Source organism: Suncus etruscus, chromosome 12 (assembly GCF_024139225.1).
Source record: "Suncus etruscus isolate mSunEtr1 chromosome 12, mSunEtr1.pri.cur, whole genome shotgun sequence".
In the NCBI taxonomy this organism is placed as follows: Eukaryota; Metazoa; Chordata; class Mammalia; order Eulipotyphla; family Soricidae; genus Suncus; species Suncus etruscus.
In genome coordinates this window covers 27,525,011-27,535,807 of record NC_064859.1, presented here as the reverse complement: position 1 = coordinate 27,535,807, position 10,797 = coordinate 27,525,011, and the positions used below count along the sequence as shown (strand labels likewise).

Here is a 10,797-nt window from a genome sequence, read left to right as displayed (position 1 = left end):
ATGGTTGTGTAAACTAAGTGTGTAACAGTGCAGTCAAATGTCCATTTCCTTTGAATTACTAGGCTTTGGTCTAATGTAAAATTTCTGCTTAAAGTTAAAAGGTATTGGCCTATGTTAAGACCAGCGTTAGCAGAAATTTGGGACTCCAAAAATTCAGGATATTTTTTTTTGGGGGGGTCACACCTGGTAGTGCTCAGGGGTTACTCCTCTGCTCTCAGATATTGCTCATGGCAGGCACAGGTAATATATGGGATGCATGGATTTGAATAATGTTGGTTCTGGGTCGGCTGCTTGCCAGGCAAATACCCTACTGCTGTACTATCTCTCCAGCCCCGAATTCAGGATACTCTTGTAACTCATCAAGACAAGGGTCTCCAAAGATACCGTGGCAACAGTGATACCAGATTTTTCCTATTCACTACTAAAAAAGCATTTTCTTTATATTTTTCCTTTATCAGGGTCAACCTGATTCTTGTGGAAAGAGAACAGTCTATTTTTAAATTTCTTTAATAAAGACCGCTAAGTCCAGAAGCTTCCTCAAAGGTTTGTGAAGTACTATTCTGACCACCTCTTCATGTTTCCAAGCTGCTCTGGGATAGTGTTGTGTGGGAGAAAGACCCTCAGGGGAACAGCTGATTGGATTCTGGCAAGACGGACCAAACATCTGCTTCAAACAAAAGACATCTGCATATTTCACATTTATTTTTCATAATTTACAGAAGCAACCTGCCAAAATTCAGCAATGGAGAATACACTAGCATGTAATTAGCTTAAAGTTTGCTTGCTTTAGGAGTGTGAGAATAGAGTCAGGGAGCTCACCTGGGAGGTCATCAAGAGATGGCAGAACTGCACATGTGTTGTTTGGGTACATGGTGCTGAGCACACGTTGTCTGCATCTCCCCTCTTGAGATGAGTACCCTCTGTACTTTCACTCTATGATGTGTAGTGGGGCTCTCTCACTCTCTCTGCTTTGGAGAAGCCCATGCTTTCTCTTGATGCCATTACTTCTTTTTCTTATCTTTTTGTCTCAAAAAATTGAAATAAAACAAGTCATTGAAAGAATAAGGAAGGGAAGGAAGGAAGGAAGGAAGGAAGGAAGGAAGGAAGGAAGGAAGGAAGGAAGGAAGGAAGGAAGGAAGGAAGGAAGGAAGGAAGGAAGGAAGGAAGGAAGAAAGGAAGGAAGGAAGGAAGGAAGGAAGGAAGAGAGAAAGAAAGAAATAGAAAGAAAGAGAGAAAGAAAGAAAGAAGAAAGAAGGAAAGAAGGAAAGAAAGAAAGAAAAAATAAAAAAGAAAGAAAGAAAGAAAGAAAGAAAGAAAGAAAGAAAGAAAGGAAGGAAGGAAGGAAGGAAGGAAGGAAGGAAGGAAGGAAGGAAGGAAGGAAGGAAGGAAGGAAGGAAGGAAGGAAGGAAGGAAGGAAGAAAGAAAGGAAGAAAGGAAGCAGGAAAGGAAGAAATGACATAACTTCAGTTTGATTTCTAGAACATCTATCTTGGACATTCTATATCAAGGAACTACTAGACTTCATGATATATGACACTAGAAGTTTCTGTTATCTCACATCAAGTAAATAGACTTATAATAAAGAGGACTAGATATAATTTATTAAGTAAAATTAGAATAAGCAGAAATAGTTTTAGCTTGTTTTGGGGATATGTCCCATGATGCTCAGGGCTTACCCCTGGTTCTGCTCTCAGAATCAGTACTGGAGGCATTGGGGATGATAAGGGGTGTCAGGCATCAAACCTGAGTCAGCCATGTGCCAGGGCCCTAACTACTCTACTATCTCTCCAGTTCCTAAATAAACAGAAATATCTCACTTGTACACTCATCTCCATAGATCCAACGTCAGAAGCATGTACAATTATAGATGTCTTTCAATTATGTGTTTTATTCTTAATGTGTATGACAAAAAGTACCAAGAGCATGGTAAAACTTATAGATGGAATATTATAATATTTTTCAAAGCATCTGAAAGTACCAGACTACTGGAACATATCTGTTGCACAGATAATAGAATATCTTTAATGTGGGATAAAAAACATTAAAGGGAGCATAAAATGATATGATTATCTTAATCTATACAGAATAAATATAACAATTTATCTTTACCCTATAAACTTCATATCCCAGGTGAATTTCAAAGTTTGCAAGGTCATAATTAGTGATTGCTTATAACTACAGCATGCTTAATTAGAAAATAATGAGAAAACCAACTTTTTATAAGAAAAAATTAAGAATTGTTTTCCCTTTCCAGCAAAGGAAGTTTCATTCTGTGTCCAGCATTTAAAAAGTAATACTATGAGACCTTGAGAAGTTTCCCTTGATCTTAACACACACACACACACACACACACACACACACAAACACACACACACACAAAGCATATTAAAAGCAGAGGCTTCAAAGTAATGGGTGCTGTTATTTTGAAATATTTAACACACAGGCTTTTGGCGAGAAGAGGAGAGATATTTTGATTTTGCTGATGGTTTTTTATCTTCTAGTCTTAGTCATGGCTTACACAAGCAATATTGCCCATTATTTTGTTGTAGTCACAATGCTGACCCTAAACAAGTCTCTGCAATAACAGTATGGCAGTTCCTTGGGATTCTTTGTTTTTAATTATTTTTATATTATAGAAGTAATGTGTGCAATTCTAATACTACTAAGTTCCTTGATGACTTCTCCCTAGTGATCATGTCTTTATGATCACTCTAAACATAACCTGGTATATGTTTTTTATATTTGGAGAAACACTTGGTGATATGTGAATGTCACAATAATTTAAGAAATAAAATCTTAATTCAAGCCACTAGAAAACAAAGAATTGTAATCATACACTAGGATGCTATTTGAGTTTTCTACATATTTTTAAACAGATTTTTATTTTAAATATAACTTACAATTATAATTGTTCATGACTGAGCTTCAGTCGTACAATGTTCCAATACCCATCCCTTCACCAATGCAGCATGTACAAAAATATTAAAATAAATTATACATATAACTCTGTCATGTAATTATAAACTGTCATTTGTGAAATTGGCTCTTAAGAGAGTAGAACTTGGGGGCCGGGCGGTGGCGCTAAAGGTAAGGTGCCTGCCTTGCCTGCGCTAGCCTTGGACGGACCGCGGTTCCATCCCCCGGTGTCCCATATGGTCCCCCAAGCTAGGAGCAACTTCTGAGCGCATAGCCAGGAGTAACCCCTGAGCGTTACTGGGTGTGGCCCAAAAAACAAAAAACAAAAAAAAAAAGAGAGTAGAACTTGTTATAAACAGAAAATGACTGGACTTGATTAGAATCAAAACCCTGAGAATACAGTTGAAACCTGGTTTAACAATCTGTAGTCTTGATAAAATTATTTAAAGTCTCTAGGTATGAATCTATCAGTTTAAGAAAGTGAAATTTCCACTATGATATTTCTAAAAAGGTAGCTACTTCTTACCAAGGTATCCAATATGCACTTAAACTCACATTCTAATTTACAAAAGATTGAAAGTAAGTTCTTAAAGATGTTTGGTGGAAAAAATTCTTTTTCCAAAATAGGATTAATAAAAGTAGACAAAATTTAAAAGCCAGTCTTCAATTTGACAAAAGAAGAAGGCACACAGAGAGATAACAGGTAAAAATTGGGCCTTACATGGGATAGATCCAGGTACAACTTGTAGTATCACGTATAGTCTCTCTAAGAGTTGTCAGAATAATTCCTGTTTACAGTGTTATGGGTAATCCTTGAACATCACCAGGTGTGGTTCCCAAAGCATAAATAATTGGTACTGAAGAACTATAGTAACCTATTAGTAGTTGCATTGAACAAAGTTTTGTGAAGTGTAAAAAATTTAAAATGAAAATTTAGAGTTGTTTGTTAAGTTTCTTCAATATACAGTAAAGATAACTTGTCTTTTTTTTTAGATTCATGTTGGGTATATGTCTATTGACATATATTTAGCCATCCTAAATGGTAGTAGCAGATTCTAGGGAAGTTGATAATGTCTATAGCAGAAGAAATAGTGTAAGAGAATAAAATGTTCCCCTGGTAATAGCTACTAGCACAGAGAAAGAACATTCCCAAAAATACACCCAGTAGGAAAAGTAGAAATTAAAGGACCAGGAAATACGAACTTTTGCCATTTTGTATGGTATAATACCACTAGTTGCAACATACCAACCTTTCTAGCCAGAATACTTTAAGAATCTTTAAACCAAAATGAATGAAATGTAAGAGTACATATCTTCTGCCAATAATAGAACCATTATTGTAATCATTTCTATTAGACAATCCTGGATTGTATATGACCAGTAATAGATAAAAATGTGTTCCTAATCACATGTGAAAGATCTTCTAAAGCTCATCAAAATACCTGAAAATGGAATAATAGGATCTTGGAAGGACTGGAACTTGCTATAGCAATTTGGGTAAAGAGTAGTGAAAACAGATGGGTGAAGTAATAGTACAGTAGGGATAGCATTAGTCTTGCATGGGCAAACCCAGGTTGAATCACTGGCATCTTATATGTTTCCCAGAGCATTGCCAGGAGTGATTTCTGAGTGCAAAGCCAGGAGTAAACCCTGAGTATCACCAAGTGTGGTCCATAAACAAAAGAAAAATCTAAAGGAGACGAAGAGGTGAATCAACTGATTATTTCTTCTTTTAACCCATTTCAGAAATCTGTAAAATTATAGACTTGCAATTATGTATTAAAATGTATATAAATATGTGCATATACATGTAAGTACATGTTCCGTGTATTTTCTTGAATATAGAAAGCTTCAACAAATATAAACTTTTATCTGCTGAACATCTCTTACCAATGCTCTTATTTCCAATGTAGTTGTTCTGTTGACAGGATGGTCTCCCTACCAACTATAAATGATTTCTAGACTCTTCTAAAACTGTCAGAGATTGTTTACTAAACAGAGTACAAAGTCCTAAGACTCATATCTTTCTGACTCAGGGATAGACAACTAGAAGCAAGTCTGGCATTTGCTGGTTATAATCGTTAAGCCCTTGGTTAACCTCTTTGAACCTCATATTCTCATCTATACAATGAGATTCATCTGAGATCAATGAATTTTTTTTTTGTTTCTCATTAAAAACTAACACATAAACATAGATCTTAAACAATTCAGGAGAACTTGATTTTTCTATGATTTTTGTAACTGTGATTAACAAAATAATTCTTTGCTTTTTTATTTAGTGGTTTTTCTTAAACATCTTTTCATTTCAACACAAATAGAAAACTTAATTCTTTAAAAACAATAATGGGATCTTCTATGGTGTTCAGGGGACCATAGGTACATGGCATATATGACATGAGGTCTTTGTGTCTTTTAAAAGGTAAATCATAGCACTAACTTTAATAACATATAGGTTAGGTTAGGTTTTTTTTTTTTTTTGCTTTGTTTTGTTTTGTTTTGTTTTGGTCACATCTAGTGATGCTCATGTCTTATTCTTGGGTCTATGCTGAGGAATCATTCTTGGTGGTATATGGTTGCCAGGAATTTGGCCCAGGTTAGTTGTACACTTAAAGATGTTGTGAATACCTGAGACATCATAGGAACTAAAAATATTTTTTTCATTTGTTTGTTTGCTTATTTGGGGGCTCATACCTGATAATATTCAGAATTTAAATGTACTCCTTGCTCTGTGCTTAGTGATTACTCCTGGCAGAGATTTAGAAACTTCATAAAATACTGGGGATTAAAATGAGTTCAGATACATGCAAAACAAGTGTCCAATCTCCCAAGCTTCTCGAAAAGTATTTGCTAAATACTATCTTTATACCTTAATAATATGGTTTACAATATCAAGCTATTATATCTTCCATCTAAATATTTACCATGCATTACTTTCTTTCAAAAACTCTTGAATAATATTATTTTTCATATAAATTACATACACATGCTCCAAAATGTGTCAAATTATCCCTAGATTAATTCTGTTTCAATATGTCCATAAATTATTATTACTTTAGAATTATAAGCAGTACTTCACTCTCTTCTGCCTCATTCAATATAACTCGTTTTTATGTCTGCACTCACCCTAGAATATAAAGTCATCAAAAAATTATACAACCATATAATACTCAGACCATGAATAAAATAGGTGTTTAATATATGTTCATTAAACAGTGAACTCTCTTCCTAAACCAAAAGTTTTGCTCTATGCTCAAATAATAAAATCTTTATTTTTCTTTCAAAAATCTAAAGAAAAACACTACTAATAATATCTTTTTACTGCTCACAATTAATTCTATTGAAAAGGGAAGTTATGTTTGCTGAGTTGATTATTGCTCAGTCCTAAATTTTATAATTGTGTTAGGTTTTTTTCACTTATTTTAGATATTTTCACTTTGCCCCCTAGAGTAAATTAAGATAAAATGTAAATTAAAATAGAGGTATTCAACATAAAAAGAATAAATAAACAAAACACAGATTGCAAATCAGGAATGAAAACAAGGTCTCCCAGACCAATCTGTTAAAGGAATGCTACAAATGTGAAGCTTTTACTATTTTAAAACATTAATCATGTACTCACTCTGTTTATTTAGCTATCAATGTTTTTCCTGTAACTCTGACTTGAAAATGTGTAAGCTGTTTAGAATTAGGAGTTAAACTGAAGCCAAATGATATTTTGATTATTTATATTGCATGGCTTGCCTTGAAACTTCAGAGTGGCAGCCTTTTCATTTCAATTCACACCTTTTTAAAAAGTCATTATTTTGTATAATGTGACATCTCAAATAACTTTTATTACCACCCACTACTATATACCCAATTTTAGACATTAAAGATAGGAATTATGAAACCCTCATCAATGGACCCATTCAGAAAAATTGACTCACTTTTGCTTTTACCTATAAATTATATTCAAAACCAAACACACTAAATGACTAAACTGATCATAACTGTTTCCTATGTTTATGTTTTCCTATGTTTATAACAATTCTTTCTTGACAGATAATAACTCTATAAATGTAACTTAGCCATTTGGATCTGCTAGTGGGACATGGTCATAAAAGTCCCCATATATTCAGCATGAGCAGGGCTTCATGATGCTTTCACTATTTTATAAGTTCTATTGAAGACAGAAACATTTCACATAAGGTTAATTTATTATTTATGTGCATTGAGAAAGTCAGGAAAGCATTAGAATTTCCCTTTGGAATTTGAATTTGCAATATTGTGCTAGATCAACTACGACATGGACAAGTTTTCTAAATTGCAAATTTTTCTTGAAAGATATTTTGTGACCATTAGATTACCTAGATAGTTCAGGGATGCTGAAATAAAATATAGCATTTTTATTTTCTACAATTGGCATACATTCCCTCACTATTTCACCCTATTTATTAGTATTTTAATTGTTAAAGCTACTGTGAAAGCTATTGATTCTCCAAATATCTCCTTCGCTAAATGCTGTGGGGCTGTAGTGCCTCATAGTGGCATTTTTATCTAATCTTGATTACAGCTTCTGTAGAGTTTTGTTAGTGCCAAGATTGTGTGTTGGTTCTGCGTTATTTTTGTTTGTTTGTTTGTTTCAGGAGATTTGCTCAATATTTTAAGGATACCCAACCTCTTGTGACAGAAAGCAGAGTCATGCCTTGCTTAACAAGCTACCTTAGACTTTCAGAAACTTAGTAAATGCTCCCACACAACCATTTACTTCTAGTGTTGACTATTCTTCACCAAAATTTCTGAGAAACACAATTTTCAGTTCTTCCAATTTTTTTCCAAGTTCTACTTTATAATCTTTTCAAGAATAATATTTACTACCTTCTTTATCTATGAATACAGAGTAACTGTTGCGCTAAAGAAAATGACAGAAGTTTCATAGTTACTAATTTTCATGTCATTAGTGTTATTACTATGAGGGCAGTGGGTTCCACTTTCTCTGAGTTCTCCATTTTTGTGTCCGTAGCTTCATCCAACCTCTCCATAATAATTCTACGTTAGCCTACTGGTTGTCCTATAGTACCAGGGGTCTCAAACTCGCGGCCCGCGGGCCGTTTTCGGCCCTACGTACATTTTGTGGCCCTGCCCTAGAGGAATCTTTTTGTTTTGTTTTGTTTTGTTTTGGTTGTTTGGGTCACACCCCCCAATGTTCAAGGCTTACTACTGACTTTGCACTCAAGGATCACCCCGACTTTGCCTCCTGTGGCCCCCAGGTAAATTGAGTTTGAGAGCCCTGAAGGCACAACAATGTTTGTGGTTTCATGTTTGTGGCTAATAGTGATACTGATCACCCAAATTTTGGCTCCAAGTGAAAATCATGTTTATACTGAGTATAGATAACTTATGGTACGTTTAAACTAAATTTAGATTGCTCCTAGAAACATAAAATCTAAATCTGCACGTTTTTATGGATCAGTGTACCTAATTTAAGCTTCTGTTTAGCTGCTTTTCTCTCATAATGTTTTTTTTGTCCCCCAATTCACAATACAGGCAAAGGGCCTGTGTTGAGATGTATATGGGGTGCATTTACTGTACCTCCTCTTTCTATACAGTCAGTGTAAAGAACACAGCCTGTGGTAAGAATTGGGAGGCCTTATCTTTTCTTTTCTTTTTTTTAAACTTTTTAATATATATAATCCTTCACCAGTGCAACATTCCCATGACCAATATCCCAAGTGTCCCTTCCTCCCCACCCTACACCGGCCTGTACTCTAGACAGGCTTTCTACTTTCCTCATTCAGTCACATTTTGTTATGATAGTTCTCAGTGTAATTATTATTTCTGTGGCTGCACTAAACAATCCCTATGGTGAGCTTCATGTCAGGAGCTGGACCTTCCAGCCCTCCTCTATTTAGTCTCTGAGAATCATTACACAAATGTTTTTCATTTTCCTCAAAATCCATAGATGAGGGAGACCATTCTGTGTTTATCTCTCTCCCTATGACTTATTTCACTCAGTATAATAGATTCCATATACATCCAAGTATAGGAAATTTTCATGACTTCATCTCTTCTGATGGCTGCATAATATTCCATTTTATATATGTACCATAGTTTCTTTAACCATTCATCTATTGAGGGGCATCTGGGCTGTTTCCAGAGTCTGGCTATTGTAAATAATGCTGCTATGAATATAGGTCTGAGAAAGGGAATTTTGTATTGTATTTTTGTGTTCCTAGGATATATCCCTAGGAGTGGTATAGCTGGATTGTATGGGAGCTCAACTTCCAGCTTTTGGAGAAATCGCCATATCGCTTTTCACAAAGGTTGGACCAAAAGCATTCCCACCAGCAGTGACTAAGAGTTCCTTTCTCACCACATCTCTGCCAGCACTGCTTGTTCTCATTCTTTGTAATGTGCGCCAATCTCTGTGGCATGAGATGGTACCTCGTAGTTGTTTTGATTTGCATCTCCCTAATGATTAGTGATGTGGAGCAATTTTTCATGTGCCTTTAGCCATTTGTATTTCTTTTTTGTCAAAGTGTCTGTTCATTTCTTCTCCCCATTTTTTGATGGGGTTAGATGTTGTGGTGTTGGCACAACTGGCTAGCCACTTGTAAAAAAGCGAATTTAGACCTCCAGTTAACATCATGTACAAAGGTAAAATTCAAATGGATTAAAGACCTAGATATCAGACCTGAAACCATAAAGTATATAGAACAACATGTAGGTCAAACACTCCATGACATTGAGACTAAAGGTATCTTTAAAGAGGAAACCATACTCTCCAAAGAAGTGAAAGCAGAAATAAATAAATGGGACTATATTAAGCTGAGAAGCTTCTGCACCTCAAAGGAAATAGTGCCCAGAATACAAGAGCCACCCACTGAGTAGGAGAAACTATTCACTCAATACCCATCAAATAAGGGGTTAATATCCAAAATAGACAAGGCACTGACAGAACTTTACAAGAAAAAAAAAACCTCATAATGTTTTAAGGAACAGATAAGTTGTATAAGTATATCTTGAGAAATTTTATTGCTGGATAGGTTACAAGAAACAGCATCCATGTGTTCATATTTATTATTTCTTGGAAGAATCAAACATTGTCCCAAAATTCAACTTGAACCTCACTCAAATTCCTTATTTCCCATACTAAAATTTTCATGAGTACCCATGAGAGTGTTGACAACCATATTACTCTGAACTGGAGAAAGGCTCTAGCCTTGACTAATGGCTGACTTTAAAGGATGAATCTTCTTTTCTAGAAAGGGTCATTATCACATTACAACTCAATCCTCCTTCTTTTAGAGCAAGTCTTTTTTGGTACTAATGTCCCATGACGTTACTGTATAGGAATGATCAGGCATATTGCCATTTTTTCTCTTACTTTTAAGACATAAATCTGGAGGGAAGAAAAATATAAATGTAGAAGCCAATATTCACAGTCAGGAGCAATATCCTCTTTGACAGATATCTTGTTACTTACAAGTATGTTTTAGAAATATGTTTAAAAGATGCATGTTGTTTTAGAAGTAAGTTTTAGAAGTGTGCCATTTCTTTGTTTATATAATTTTTCTTTTTTTCTTTTTCAAATCTTTCACAGTAATATTTTAGGTAAATAGTGACATTGAATCAGGGCATTCCCACCATCAACAGTCTTCCCTCCACCCCTTTTATCAGCATGTATCCCATATCCCTCTCTTTTACCCCTGGGCTGCTAGTATAAGTGGTCCCCTCTGTGTCTAGCATGTTGTATGCCATTTATTAAGTCCAATTTGAATAGTCACTCAACAGTCAACATTTGTCTTCAGGGGGGTTTCCAACAGTATTCAGAAGTTCTAGGGTCACTACCAATAATATTTGGCTAGCCAGAAAATATGGCAATAAGCAGAGCTAGGCAAC

General features: G+C 35.1%; 1 non-coding gene across 1 annotated transcript; it reads right to left on the bottom strand.

The window, feature by feature from the left end:
* Window positions 1–8,417: 8,417 nt before the first annotated feature.
* Window positions 8,418–8,545, bottom strand: LOC126024815 (small nucleolar RNA SNORA51). Its single transcript, XR_007500915.1, has one exon. It is a non-coding gene; the product is annotated as a small nucleolar RNA SNORA51 (small nucleolar RNA).
* Between the last annotated feature and the right edge of the window lie 2,252 nt (window positions 8,546–10,797).